The following is a 13,110-nucleotide window of genomic DNA, read 5'->3' as shown; positions in this document are numbered from 1 at the left end:
TCATAAATGGGTCCAGGTGTATCATGTTCAAGGACTGTATCCTTGCAATGTCAGAAGACTAAATATACCCAATGAGAAAATTAAGAGTCAAAACTTCCCAGCAGATATATTTATCTGCATTTGTTAGTCTGTATAAATAATTCAGCAAGGGAAAAAAAAAGGTGTTTGGTATACTAATCACCACTTGGAAAGAGGTAATTTCTATTAGTTTATCCTCTTAAGATTCCAAAGTCTAGTTCAGCAACACATTATTTTATAATCCGCAAATGGAAAAAAATCCCATAGTATGGCATAATACAGGTATTCATTCCACTAGGCAGAATTTTTATTCAACAAAGATAACATGGCCTAAATAATGCAGGGAAAGAAGGACATAACAATAAGTAAAGCATGTGGTTACATGGTTAACTGGAAGGAATGGAGGAAAAGAATGTGTGTAGTTAGAAAAAAGGAGCTGCCTCTGTGTGTGTGTATGTGTCTATCTCTCTCTATGTATTGTTCCCTGCCCCCTTAAGGAAGAATCTTCCCTACTCTGGTTTCTCAGGAACTCAAAAAACAGTATAAATGAAATACATGAGATTTTCAGCAACTTTCTAGAATAGTTCTCAATGGATACCAGAAAACTCCAATAACATTCATTTTTCCAACTACTGATATATATGGGTGGAAGGTTATGAATTGCTAATTTTCCTCCCTATATAGATTTTTTTTTTAAGTAAACCAGATTAGCAGTTAAAAATTCCCAAGAAACCAAGGTTCCTTCTCAGTAGTAGAACCAGCCATCTCCTAAGTGCAGTTCCCTGCAGCCAACAGCATTAATGGACGCTGAACTGCTGTCCTTCCCTGGAGACAGCAGCCAGCACTACTCAAGCTTCTCACGTAGCAACCAGAGCTCCAGAGCCAGCAGCTGCTGCTGCCTTGTATACTCACTCCTGAGATCCAACCCAAAGGAACAACCCTGTTCTCTCCTCACCCCACCCCCACTCCTTACACACTTTCCTCCCCATCAGTGCTCCTTGCCAAGCAGACTGGAATGATACTCTCAGAAGGAAATCATTCCAACGTTCCATCTTTCAGTTATAATTAGAAGACCTTTATTAGAAAATCAAGATTTACCTAAACCCAATTAAAAAGATTTTTTTAAACAAAATCAGTGTTGGAATAAAACTGCTTTTCAGAGTAACATTTTTTCAAGCATGTTAAAATCCTGAGTGTATATTTGTTGCCCAAGTGGCAGACTCTTGTGCCATGTTCTACAAAAGGAAATCATAATTCATTCTTCTGCCCACAGTGACAGCCTGAGTAAAGCTTAAACACTCCAATCACATAATGGGCCAGAACCCTGGAAGGCAGCTATCTTCTAAATAAAACCGGAACAGCCTTATTTAAAAATTATTATTCCTGATTCTCCAAGGCCTGCAGACAACAGCCTATGAAGTTGCTACTACATACTATATTCTTAAAAGCTCAAATTTCACACGATTTTTAAAAAAATCGCCATTTATAACACTTTTCCTTTACTAGATGCAAACATTAATTATTACAAAATTTAACAAATATATTTATGGGATCAAAATTTTCACCAAGACACTCACCACCTAACGGCATCTGGGTTCCCAGTCAACTGACTAAAAATTTCTGAAACATTAACCCAAGAAGGATGGGGCTCTAGTGACACAGAGTGAACATGACCTTGCCCACAATTGTATGCCATTACAAACAACTTGTTTCAGTCAAGAGCTGAAGGAAATTGAGGGAGAAGCTGGGGAAACACCCAGCCCTTGTGAACACATTCCAAGTGAAAATGGAAGAGACGGACTAAAACATTAGGAAACCTCAAATGGGGCCTGGAGCTCTAGGCAAGAAATGAGTTATTAGCGAACACATTACACAAGTAATATGAGAAAGCAGAAAATGCAGGTCAAACACGCACCCCAGCCCCAGACCGGCAGGGCTGGCTGCAGCATCAGGACACAGGGGAGAGAGACCCCCCCCCACTTCCCTCTGGAGAGAAGTAAGATCTTCAAAGGAGCCAGAGAATAGATTAGCATGGAAAGGGGAGGTTTCCCACAGTTAAACTTTCCCTCTCATCCTACAACCCTTCCAAGTCTGATCTCTTCTACCATCGCGAACCACCCCGTTTCACATCTCGTTCATAACTCAGGGAAAAAGAATTCCTAAATCACATATTATTCTGCCTTGAAAAAAAAATTAAAAAAGAAAAGAAAAACCGTCCCTAAAACGATGGCCCTCCACGCCCAAGGCAGGAAAAACGACACCAGCTGGCTGCGCTCCAGCCTGGAATCCTACAAAACCCAAGCCCTCGGCTCCCTCCTCGGAGATGCGAGGAGCAGGCCGCGGGAAGTCCAGGAATGTGCACGGGGGGGGAGGGGTGGCGGAGGCACTGGCTTCCCTGTGGGAAAGGAAGCAGCCATCGGAGATGGGAGCCGACACACGGACGAGGGAAGGGCTCCGGGTTCGGGGCGGAGAGGAGCGCAGCGAGGCCCCGGAGGCGCAGCGGAGCGCCCCCGGGGCCGGCAGCGGGGAGCACAGCCCGGGCAAGCTCGGGGGACCCGGGGCGGGGGACCCGCGGACCCTCCCCAGGAGGGGGAGTGGGGGGGAGGGGCGGGAAGGGTCCCGACCCGGCCCAGGAAGCATCCTCGGGCCGGGGGGCGCTCCAGGGAGGAGGGATGCGGGGGTGGCGGTCGGCGAGGGAGGGAAGCATCCTTCGAGGCTTCCTGCGACGCGAGGCTCAGGCCCCGGGCCCCGAGGAGGGCAGGCCCGAGGATGGGGGAGGGGGTAGTGACCCCACGCGATGCAGGCCGCTTTTCGTCAGACCCCTTACCTGTATCCCTCCCAGGCGCGGGGGGCCCGGGCCCGGGCCCGGGCTGCGGTGTGCGGCACTGCCGGGGAGAGCAGGACTCGAGCTAGGCCCAGCGCAGCGCCGCGGTGTTTCTTGGCCGGGGATGGCCCGAGCCTGTGAGGTGGGGGTGGGGGGTAGGGGCTGAAAGGCGGAGCGAACCGAGGGCGGGCGCGCGGGCGGGGAGGGGGGGAATAGGGGAGGGAGTGTGGGCGGACTGGCGGGGCGGCTGCTGCTGTTGCTGCTGCTGCTGCGCGAGAGTCTGTGAGAAAGCTGGCGGGCGGCGGCCGCCCCTCCCCCAGCGGCGGCGGCAGCAGCGACGGCGGCGACGGCGGCGGCGGCAGCGGCGGCAGCTCACTCAGCCCGCTGCCCGAGCGGAAACGCCACTGACCGCACGGGGATCCCCGGCACTGGCGCCAGGGGCACCCGGGACACGCCCCCTCCCGCCGCTCCATTGGCCTCCACGCCCAGCGCTCCGCACCCATTGGTCATGCGGCCGCCAATCAGGAGCAGCCGCTGGGGTCGCCGGCAGAAGAGGCTGTGCGCGGGGGCACCGGCTCGTCAGAGAGCCAGCTGCTAGGTAGGGGAGCGGAACTCTTCAGGGGGTGTGGGGTTGGCTGCTGACGGGGGAGATGGGTGAAGCCATCAAAGGTGGTGGAGGTGGAAACCTTAGTGTTTCGCTCAACGGAAACTGAAAGGCTGGGCCTGCCCGCTGCGCTGGAGGGGGAGGGAGAAGCAGAAGGGAGCGGAAAGCAAGACCAGAACCCTGCCATGGCTCCCGCAGCGGGAGGAGCTCTTCTGACCCGCCTCCTCTCGTTGATTGGGTGCCTCGCCTCCCGCCGCGTGTGAAAACACAAATGGCGTTTGCTGGTTGGAGTGAAGCTCCTGTCAGTTACGGCCTCGAGAATACGCCGCTGCCTAGGCTATCGGACTGCCCCATGGGCGGGGTAGGTAGGTCGGGGAGGGGGAAGGGCGACCTAGAGTGGGACGTGAAGGGCCTCCCGCTTCTCCCGCCCCGCTGCGGCTGGGAGGGGGTGGGCCTGGTGAGCGTGGGCCTGGAGAGCGTCTCGGGCGTCTCCGCCCTTTTCCGAAGGAGTTCGGTTACCCGCGGTCTGGGCGGTCGCAGGGTCTGATTGGGTCTCGGAGCTGGGAACCTGCTCGGCTATTGGCTCCGACTTGAGCGAGCGAAACCACTGCGTTCGGAGACGGGGGCCGCGTGAGGTCCTCCTGCCCCGCGGGCCCGCGGTGGTAGGGTCTCAGCCCAGCGCCGCAGTGTCTGGCTCGTCGCCCCTGCGCAACGTGGCAGGAAGAAGGCCGCAGGGGCGCTTGGAGGAGGGGGTTCTGGTGAAGACTCCTGGGTGGCGGCGGTCGCCGCGGCTGTGGAGCCGGGGGAGGAGGAGGCGGAGGGCGCGGGCTCCTCTTCCGTGCAGGGATCCCGCCGGCCCCTGAAAATCAAGCAGGTCTTCGCTAACCGAAGCCCCAGATTCCCAGGCCCCGACGTTCACCCTTGGCTTGAAGGGCGTGAAGGCCCCAGGTGGTGCAATGCGGGTTCGGGGGGGGGGGCGTGGAATCAAGTCCTCCTTCGGCCCTTTCCAGGTGGGGGGGAATAAGGGAGTGGACGGGCCTGACTTGAGAGGGGCCCGTTGTAGGGGGCCGCGCCCTTTCAACCGAATCTTTCCGATGTCCTGATGGGGAGGCGCCTCAGATGCACTTTCTCAGGCTCCTGAGGACGTGGGATCGCGCAGAATCCAGACTATACTGTACTCTCCATTTTTAGCTTCCTTTGTGAGATAAATACGTGCGCATTAGCATTCAGGATAGGGCAGAGAATGGCCCGGGGTGCTCACCCTGAGTTAAGGCCGCGTAAGTTTTGAAAGTAACCCCTTAAACTCATAGAATTGAGCAGGTACATGTAAAAAGTGAAGAATGATGATAAGAAAAATGATTCTTGTCTAAATTTCACTAAATAGGTCATACCCCTCTCATAAATATTTTACCAAGTACCACAGCTTTATTTCCCCCAGTTTTTCAGGGAACAAAGGGCGCTGGAGGGATAGAGGAGGGGAACAATAAGGGACAACCCTTTTGTAAGTCAACTCTGTACCCCTGCCCCCACGCCCTCTCCCCATAGGCACATCCCACACTGCCATTTCCCTAAAACTAGATTATACGTGTATTCCCCTGGCACTTGACAGACGGGCACACCTTAAAAAGACACCATTTTGAAAATCTAGTATATTCTCCCCACCCCCATCAGGTGACCAGATAGTCATCCTAGACCACTTTCATTACTTTGGGGCATAAAGAGTACCAAAAAGCTTTCTACAGGGGGCTAAAGTTGTTTACTAATCTTCACTGTTGTTTCTGTACCTGTGCTGCTGCTAATGTAATTTTTCTTGCTGCAGTTCCAGAAGCTCAAAATGGCTTCCCACCGACATTTGTTTTAGAATAGATTTCCTTAATTCCTAAGACCCAAGAAGAAACAATGCATGAGGTGCAAACTGGATAGAAGATCAGGCTTGGAGTAAGGTCCAATCTGACTTAGACTAGCACTGTCATCATGACAAGTCAGTTGACCTCTCAGTTCCCCCATATAACTTAAAAGCTATAAATTAGAGGTGATTGGCTTATCTGCATGGGTAGAACAAATTTTCACCCCAGGAATTCTCCTCACCCTTTTAGTCATAGGTGTGATTACTCCTTCCCCCACTTTCAGATGCTCAGCACTATGTTACCTCTGGTCTTTTTTCTCCTCAAAATTTCCTCATTCATTCCCTACGTTTTTTATGTTAACTTTATTGCCATGGTCCCTTTATCTGATTTTCCAAGTCTCGTTTTTTAATTGATCTTTCTATATAACTGTGGCCGTCCCTTGATATTTGGCAAGCCGTGTACCCAACGTATCCTACTTCCTTCCCTAAAGTTTCCTAGATTGGATGGAAGATAAAGAGATATCTGGAATTGGCCAACACATTTCACCTCTTAGAACAAAATTAAAAATGTTAAATAATAGTATGATTTATGACCAAATGTGAGTAAAAATCAGTGAATGCTGATTTACTAAAGTGAGCATTTGTAAATCATGTAACATATAGTATTACCCTTAAATTTTGAAATAAAATTAAAAAACTTTTGTGTCAACTTTAAAAAAAAATTTAAGAAGAATTATATCTTCCTTCAGGAGACATGGTCCTACTTACAATAAGAGTGCTTGTTCAACTGGAGAAGAAGAACTACCTTAAGTTTTTGGGAAAGAGCTATGGAAATTGCTTGTCTTTCCTTCTTAAATGAATTTCCTTCTTTTTGACTCCTGTTGAAATTTCATCTTAAATTCTTCTAAGAAGTAGAAAATCATGACATGCCATATAATAGGATCATTATAGTTTGATATTTATTGCTTTTGTCCAAAGACCTTTGGAAGTGTATTAATGCAGCTTTAATTTTTTTTTTTTTGTTGTCTAGACAAACTCGTAAATGACACATTTCAACTGAAAACAGGTCTAGAGAAATCTGGTATGTGATTTTGCTTTGCATATAGGCATGTTCAGTAGCTATTGGATATGTCACTAATTTAATTTCAAGTGAAGTCTTATACTTAAGCAGGTACTGCTTGTTTATGGCACTCCTGTTTATCTTCTCTTCTAGTGAAGAGTATTGCTACAAAAATCTACAAGACGAGATCAGGCTGTTTATGGAACGGACTTCGGGTGAGCTTAGTGCTCTGTTAGCAATAATGGAAAAAACCACAGCTGTCTTTTTCACTCTTCATTTAGTGTTCCCATAGCACTCCTTTGCTGGTTCCCTTTTTTTTTTCCTTTACAAAAATTAAATCCGCTGTCTCTAGGCTTTTACAGTAGTGGCTGGGTTATCTGTAGCTGAAGGGATGTATGTAGGTTCATCAGAATTACTGTACAGTCCAACCAGGTCACCTCATCTCAGCCTGTCCAAAGCAGCAAGTAGCAGCAGCATCTGAATCTTATACCTCATTCCCCAGAAGAGCTACTCTTAGGTAATCACATGATCTTACAGATCGAGATTTTTTCTTAGCTTCTTGGACTTTTGCCCCAGTGCCACCTAACAGTACCGATCTGTCTATGTGGACAGCCTTACCAGCAGCCTCTTTGCAATGGACAGTGTGTCTTTGGGTATGGTCTTAGTGGTACCTTCGGTTAGTGTCTGCTTGCCAGTTTCTGCAGCACCCCCAAGCTTTCTTATCAAATGCTGCATGACAACTATCTCCCTCCACAGCAACTGCACAGGCCTCCCTCCTCACAGTTCCCTTAGACTGCTGTCTACCCATAGGGTGAGGGGCAGTGGTCCATGGCAAGAACATTGAATTTTAATTCAGAGGGCATAGCTTTATATCCTGGCTCTGGTCCTTGTTCTCCATGTGGACTTGGATAAACTTTTGGACCTCTCTGGACCTCATCCTCATCTTTAAAATGACAGTTGAACTAGATGGTCTCTGAGGTTCCTTCCAGCTTTAAATCTATTATCCTATGATCCAAAGTCCTGGGGCTAAAATCACCAATTACATATTTTTAATAAACATTAAAAAATTAAAGGAAATAAGGTCCCTTTCCAAAGAAGCTTACAATCTAACAGAGATAAAGCATGCATAAAATAGGATTGTAATGCAAATTAGAATGTTTTGATCAGATAATTATGTCCCTTCCAGACCTATAATTTCATTATCAATGGAGGATGTTTGGCATTATAATTAAGTGTTGGCTATCATCAAACTGAAAGAAATTATTCAGGAATTTTCAGGGATTAACTATGGGTATGACTTGGGTGAAGTGGTTTCTGGTCAATCTGTGGTGCTGTACCATGTGATCACCAGTTTCTGTCCCTCAGCTTGGCAGGTTTTAGAAAGTCAATACACAAAAATACTGGGTTCTGGTGAACTTATAACCAACCTGAATGCCAGAACCTTGGTGGCTAAATAGCACTGTTAAATAGGGGAATAAATTCAGAAAGCAAATTGGTTTGAAGGCCAAGATGGAGTTTGGCTTTGAACATGTTGTATTGAGAGTATGTGGATTCCATATGTAAAAATATCCAGCAACAAATTGTAGATTAAGGACTCTGGAGCTTGGGAGGAGGGATCTTAATGAAGATCTTTTGTGCTTTCTGAAAAATGTTATGAATTGAATATGGCAAACAGTTTGGTAAAAGTGATGGGTGAGGGCTGGTTGTAAAGTCTAGTACTGAGCAAGAACAGTGGCAGATATGGTTCATACCAACTACAATTCCATCATTTGAGGAGAATTATGGAGGATGTATACTCTTCCTTTTATTGATTGTCTTTTAAGTTGTGGTGGTTTAAAAACAAGGTATTTCTCCTATTATATATCATAAAACTGAACTACATGATTTTTTTATTGTAAAATTGCTTTCTGTACTGTCTTACGCTGTATCTCTACTATAACAATAATTATTCATGTTTATGTGGTGCTGAAGGTGACCTTTACAGCTCAGCTCAAATGCCATCTTCCTAAAGTCTTTCTCTGATCTATTCCCTTCCCCCCAACCTCCCTTGCAGGTGCCCTTCTCCCCAGAAAAATACTTTGCTTGCACTTTGTATGTTACTTTGTCGTCACTTGTGTATATTCAGGTTGTTTCTCACAATAGAAGTTCTTTGAGGGCACAGACCTTTTTTTTTTAAAGATCCCAACACCTTACAAAGTTCTTAGAACATACTAGGCATCTCATTCTTGTTGGATGGTTACCAAAATACTTTACTCTCACAACACTGATTATTCCATTTATTGGGATGAAGAAACTGAAGCTCAGAGAGGCCTGTGGTTTCATAGGTAGTCAATGTGTGGGCCCGGATTTGAACTTGGATCTTTTGACTTTAGGTCCAGTACTCTCCATTATACCACCTTCGCCTATTTCTCATTAAATCTACAGTGGAGAGCTCAAATAATGTCAAATATTCCTAACTTAATTACTTCATACCTGTTCCACCTTTGTCATTCAGTTTGTACTCCTTTGGCAATTAAAGATGGCATGTTTTTCTTATTAGATACTTTATAGAGTACTGAAAACCTTTTCCAAGTGCTTACAATTTACTTTTTTGGCCTTATTCTCAATTTCTGTATTAAATTGAGGCCTAAATATTGTACTTTTGCATATCTGATCGCACTCAGTTCTGAAGCTCCTACTGTCATGACAGTAAAGTTGCTTAAACACGTTACCACCTCAAAAGAAGGTGTAGTTTCCAGGGAACTCCAGCCTGTGCCCAGTAGTATTGGTAGTTTACCTTACACAGAAGTACAGGTTGAATGAGGGTTCTAAACTGATAGGAAAAACAATACTGAAATTTAGTGTATGGTCATAGGAGTCAATGAAGATTAAAAAAAAGGCTAGCCACAATGTAGAAATTAGGACCAAGACTATACTATTTGTACTATGTAATAAATAATTAGGGCTTAACACACATGAAGATAGCACTCCAACTCTTGAAAGATAAAATCCAAATCCCCTCCTAGTCCAGAGAGGCCAAGTGACTTGCCCAAAGTCACAAGGGTAGTGAAATGGCAGAGCTGTGACTTGAGATAGCTGATATACAAGGTTGCAGTTATTTGCAAAGTGTACATTCTGGTGAAGAGACAGCAATTAAGGGGAAGGTAGGGAAAACAATTGAAATGAAAACTGGAGTCAGAGGAAAGTGGCATGGACAGATTTTTTACCCAGACTGAAATTCAAGCTTTGACAAAAAATGCAGTAGAGTAGTACTCACAGTAGATTGGCAACAAAGGGAATTCTTTTGGGGTGGGGCTAGGTTTAGGGGAGGAGGAACCACATCTACCCTGTCCTTTTACATTTTTCTCCTTAAAAGGGAGCAATTCAGTCAGAAAGAAGAAAAGAGTAGCTCTAGAAAGTCCTAATTTAGACAGTACAATTGGTATGAAAATGCTGTTGACTAGGCCGGTAAAGTCATGGGCTTAGATTCATCCTAAATTATGCCAGGCTTATCAAGGACAGGCACTCCATAATCTGGAAACCTGGCTTTGACTGACTTGATTTGTGATTTAGGTGAGTCAGTTGCTCCTCCATTTATTTACATAGATGGGAGTACTATCACCAAGCTATAGGGATTGTTTTAGCCCCAGTGGATTGCGTGTTGATCCATCTCGTGGATGTAGACTGTCCCAGTATATGAAGTACTTAACAAAAAGCCCTCAGTGAATAGTACTGCACCTTTAGCATCCTTTAAAAACTGGAGACCATCTCAGAAGAGTTAACAAGTTAGAAATTTAGACCTTGAACAAAACTCAATGTCACCTTTGTTATTTCTTGGCCTTAAAGCTCCTTATCTAATGAGCTTGGGCTCTTCCTGGAGGGGTGAGCACCTCAGTCCTGGGACAAGGCCATGTGAACAAACCCACTAAGTTTGCAAAGTCATCCATGGGTGAGTCAGCCTCTCCACCTCCTTATCTTTCTCCTGTGCCCCAACAACCAATTACAGTGCTCAAAGATCTTATAACGTAGATCTGGGAGTGGTGGCAACAGGTAGCAGCTTGCTTTTAAAGTTCTAGAATCTCTGGGAAGCATGGAGAATTGTAGAAATCTCACTGACCCAAGTCAGGAAGTTCTTTATGAAAAAGGAAAAGATGTGAAGTAAGCCGTTTTTGTGGTTGTATCTCCAAGAGCTGATCTGACAATACAAATGCTTTCTTCGGACAGCTACTAGATGCCAGCCTCAACCCTAAAATTTGAGGCTTAGGGCCATAAGGGAAATCTTCAGTAGATCTCATTTGGAAATTGTAATACTTTCATTCATTAAGTGTGAATGTTAATTTGCCCCAAAATTACTCATTTTGTCAAGAGTTGGCTTATAAGGGAACTTAAAAAAATGAGTGTAAGAGATTTCTTCAGGCATTCTGGCCCTAAAATAAAGAGCGTTAATTCATTTTCAACAATGTAAGACAGAACATGGTCTGTGTATTTTTAAATTAATGTTTAAAGAAACTCTGGCCTTCTGGAAAGGAAGCACCTCTACTCTTCACTATTCCATCCCTCCCCCCTTCTCTTTATTCTCATTCTTCGTGACCTCTCCACATTACTTGACATTGCTTGACTCCATTTTCCATCTTGGAAACTATTGCATTATTTTCCTTCCTCCTTTTTTGACTATTAGTTTTTCTTTTTCTCACCCCTGACTAAAAGTGTTTCTAAGGTAATAATTGGTGTTTTGTGATTTCTTTTTGTGAACTTATTCTTTTCCAGGCTTCAGCTGTCCCCTTTTAAAGAATCTCTAGCAGTCTTAATAATTTTTTTTTTAAACATAAGGCAATTGAAGTTAAGTGACTTGCCCAGAGTTACACAGCTAGTGTTGTGTGTCTGAGGCTGGATTTGAACTTAGGCCCTCCTGACTCCAGGGTCAGTGCTCTAACCACTGTACCTCCTAGCTGCCCCTCTAGCAGTCTTTAGGATGTGTGATTTGGATGCCACTTGTCACCTAAAACAGCCAAAAAGCATCTTTATTCCTCAACAATCTTTCTATTTTAATCAGTTGGTAGCACCCTCCCTCCAATCATCTAGACTTGAAACTTTGTATTCTCATTAAGTGCTTCCTCTCTTATATCCAACAGATCACCAGATTCTGATTTGTTCCTTGCCATTGCAACTTCCCTGGTCTATGCTCCAGTTTATCAAGTCACATCACTACCCCTTGAACATCTTAGCTTACTATGTGGTCTCTGGCCTTTCAGGTTTTTCTGTTCTTCAAATCCACTGTTCACATCCCTTTGAGAATACTCTTTCTTAAACACCGATTTCATTATGTTAACCAAATTCTGAACTATGAGAAGAAATGATGTCTCCTTTATAATCTGGAAGAGGAAGTTAATAGTACATAAGAAAGGAAATAAATATTCTACACATTCAATAGATGACTAAGGGTTGATATGATAGTTATCCTCAAGTACTTAGTGCTGTCCTATAGGAAATGAGTAGATATATTCAGTATTGCCCCAGAAAGCAGAACTCAAACATATAGTAAGTTACAGGAAAACAGATTCCTGCTGAACATAAGGAAGGGTAGCCTTGTGTCTGTTTATTCAAGGAGAAACATTATTCTAAGAACCCCATTTGAGACACCATGCTATAGTTTTGCATGACTTTACATGTTATCATTGGTATCCAATTGCCTGGCTTCTGGGGGGGGGGAGGAAGAGAATTTGAAACTCAAGATAAAAAATGAATGTTAAAAGTATTTTTTTACCTGTCATTGGGAAATATTTAATACAATAAAAATATATTGGAAAAATGTAGTAATAAACTTCTTACCTCCAAAATGATTTTTTAAAAAAAATATGCAAGTAGCTTAAAAAAGATGGAGCATGTCCAAAGAGGTGGGTGGGGATGGGGGGGGGGGGTGTACATACACACATATACCTAGAACTCCAGATCTTGTTGTACAAGAATCAGTTGAAAGAACTGAAGCTATTTAACCTGGAGGAGAGAAGACAAAGGGGAGTATGATAGCTGTCTTTTTAAGTGTCTTGATAGGCTGTCATCATGTGGAATATTAGATTTCTTGGCTTGGTCCGCAAAACTAGCAGAGAGGCAAGAGTTCCTGTCAATGGAAATAAAAATTTCCAAATAATTAGTTCTCCTAAAGTAGAATGGGCTGCCTCAAAAAAAGCAACAAATTCTCTGTTACTGTGGATCAACTAGAAGTTGTCATGAAAAATGCTGTCCACCTCCAGTGAAGAAAAATGCAGATGGAAGCATATTTAAAAAAAAAAAATGGGGGCAGCTAGGAGGTGCAGTGGATAGAGCACTGGCCCTGCAGTCAAGAGGACCTGAGTTCAAATCCAGCCTCAGATACATAACACTCACTTGCTGTATGACTGGGCAAGTCACTTAACCCCAATTACCTCACACAAAAATTAATAAATATATATATATACACACATACATGTTATTCTTGGGGAGGGGGAGGGTTGGTCTGCATTTTCTCTTGCAATATGTTTTGTATGACTAAACATGTATAATCTATCAAATTGCCTTCTCGGGGAAGGGAGAGAATATGGAACTCAAAATTTAAAGAAAAACATTAAAATTTTTAGTTTACATATAATTAAGAAGGAAAAAACTTAGGGGGGGGGGAATGAGATGTCTTCAATTCTGAGCTAGCTCTAGGCTAAGAAGCCCTCAGCATCAAGCATCTCAGTCTTCCTGTTCAGTGACTGGTTCTGATGTCACCTAGTCCATCAAAAATAAGTTTAAAAAAC

The 13,110-nt window shown here is 44.4% G+C and overlaps 1 protein-coding gene and 1 long non-coding RNA gene across 3 annotated transcripts in view; one reads left to right on the top strand and one right to left on the bottom strand.

Annotated features, from left to right (window-relative positions):
* Positions 1–2,888, bottom strand: part of SETD5 (SET domain containing 5) — a 74,742-nt gene extending 71,854 nt beyond the window's left edge. For both annotated transcript variants that reach the window (XM_027864053.1, XM_027864054.1), the window contains exon 1: positions 2,846–2,888. The gene's annotated coding sequence lies outside the window, so the exon portion shown is untranslated. The remainder of the gene's footprint in view (positions 1–2,845) is intronic.
* A 619-nt stretch (positions 2,889–3,507) lies between these two features.
* LOC114044335 lies at positions 3,508–12,626 on the top strand. The gene is made up of 4 exons (XR_003569213.1): positions 3,508–3,811; positions 6,323–6,373; positions 6,506–6,567; positions 11,464–12,626. It is a non-coding gene; the product is annotated as an uncharacterized LOC114044335 (long non-coding RNA).
* Positions 12,627–13,110: the final 484 nt, after the last annotated feature.

Source organism: Vombatus ursinus, unplaced genomic scaffold (assembly GCF_900497805.2).
Source record: "Vombatus ursinus unplaced genomic scaffold, bare-nosed wombat genome assembly UNPS02014773.1, whole genome shotgun sequence".
Classification (NCBI taxonomy): domain Eukaryota; kingdom Metazoa; phylum Chordata; class Mammalia; order Diprotodontia; family Vombatidae; genus Vombatus; species Vombatus ursinus.
The sequence above is the reverse complement of the archived record's forward strand: the minus strand, read 5'-3'. Positions and strand labels throughout refer to the sequence as shown.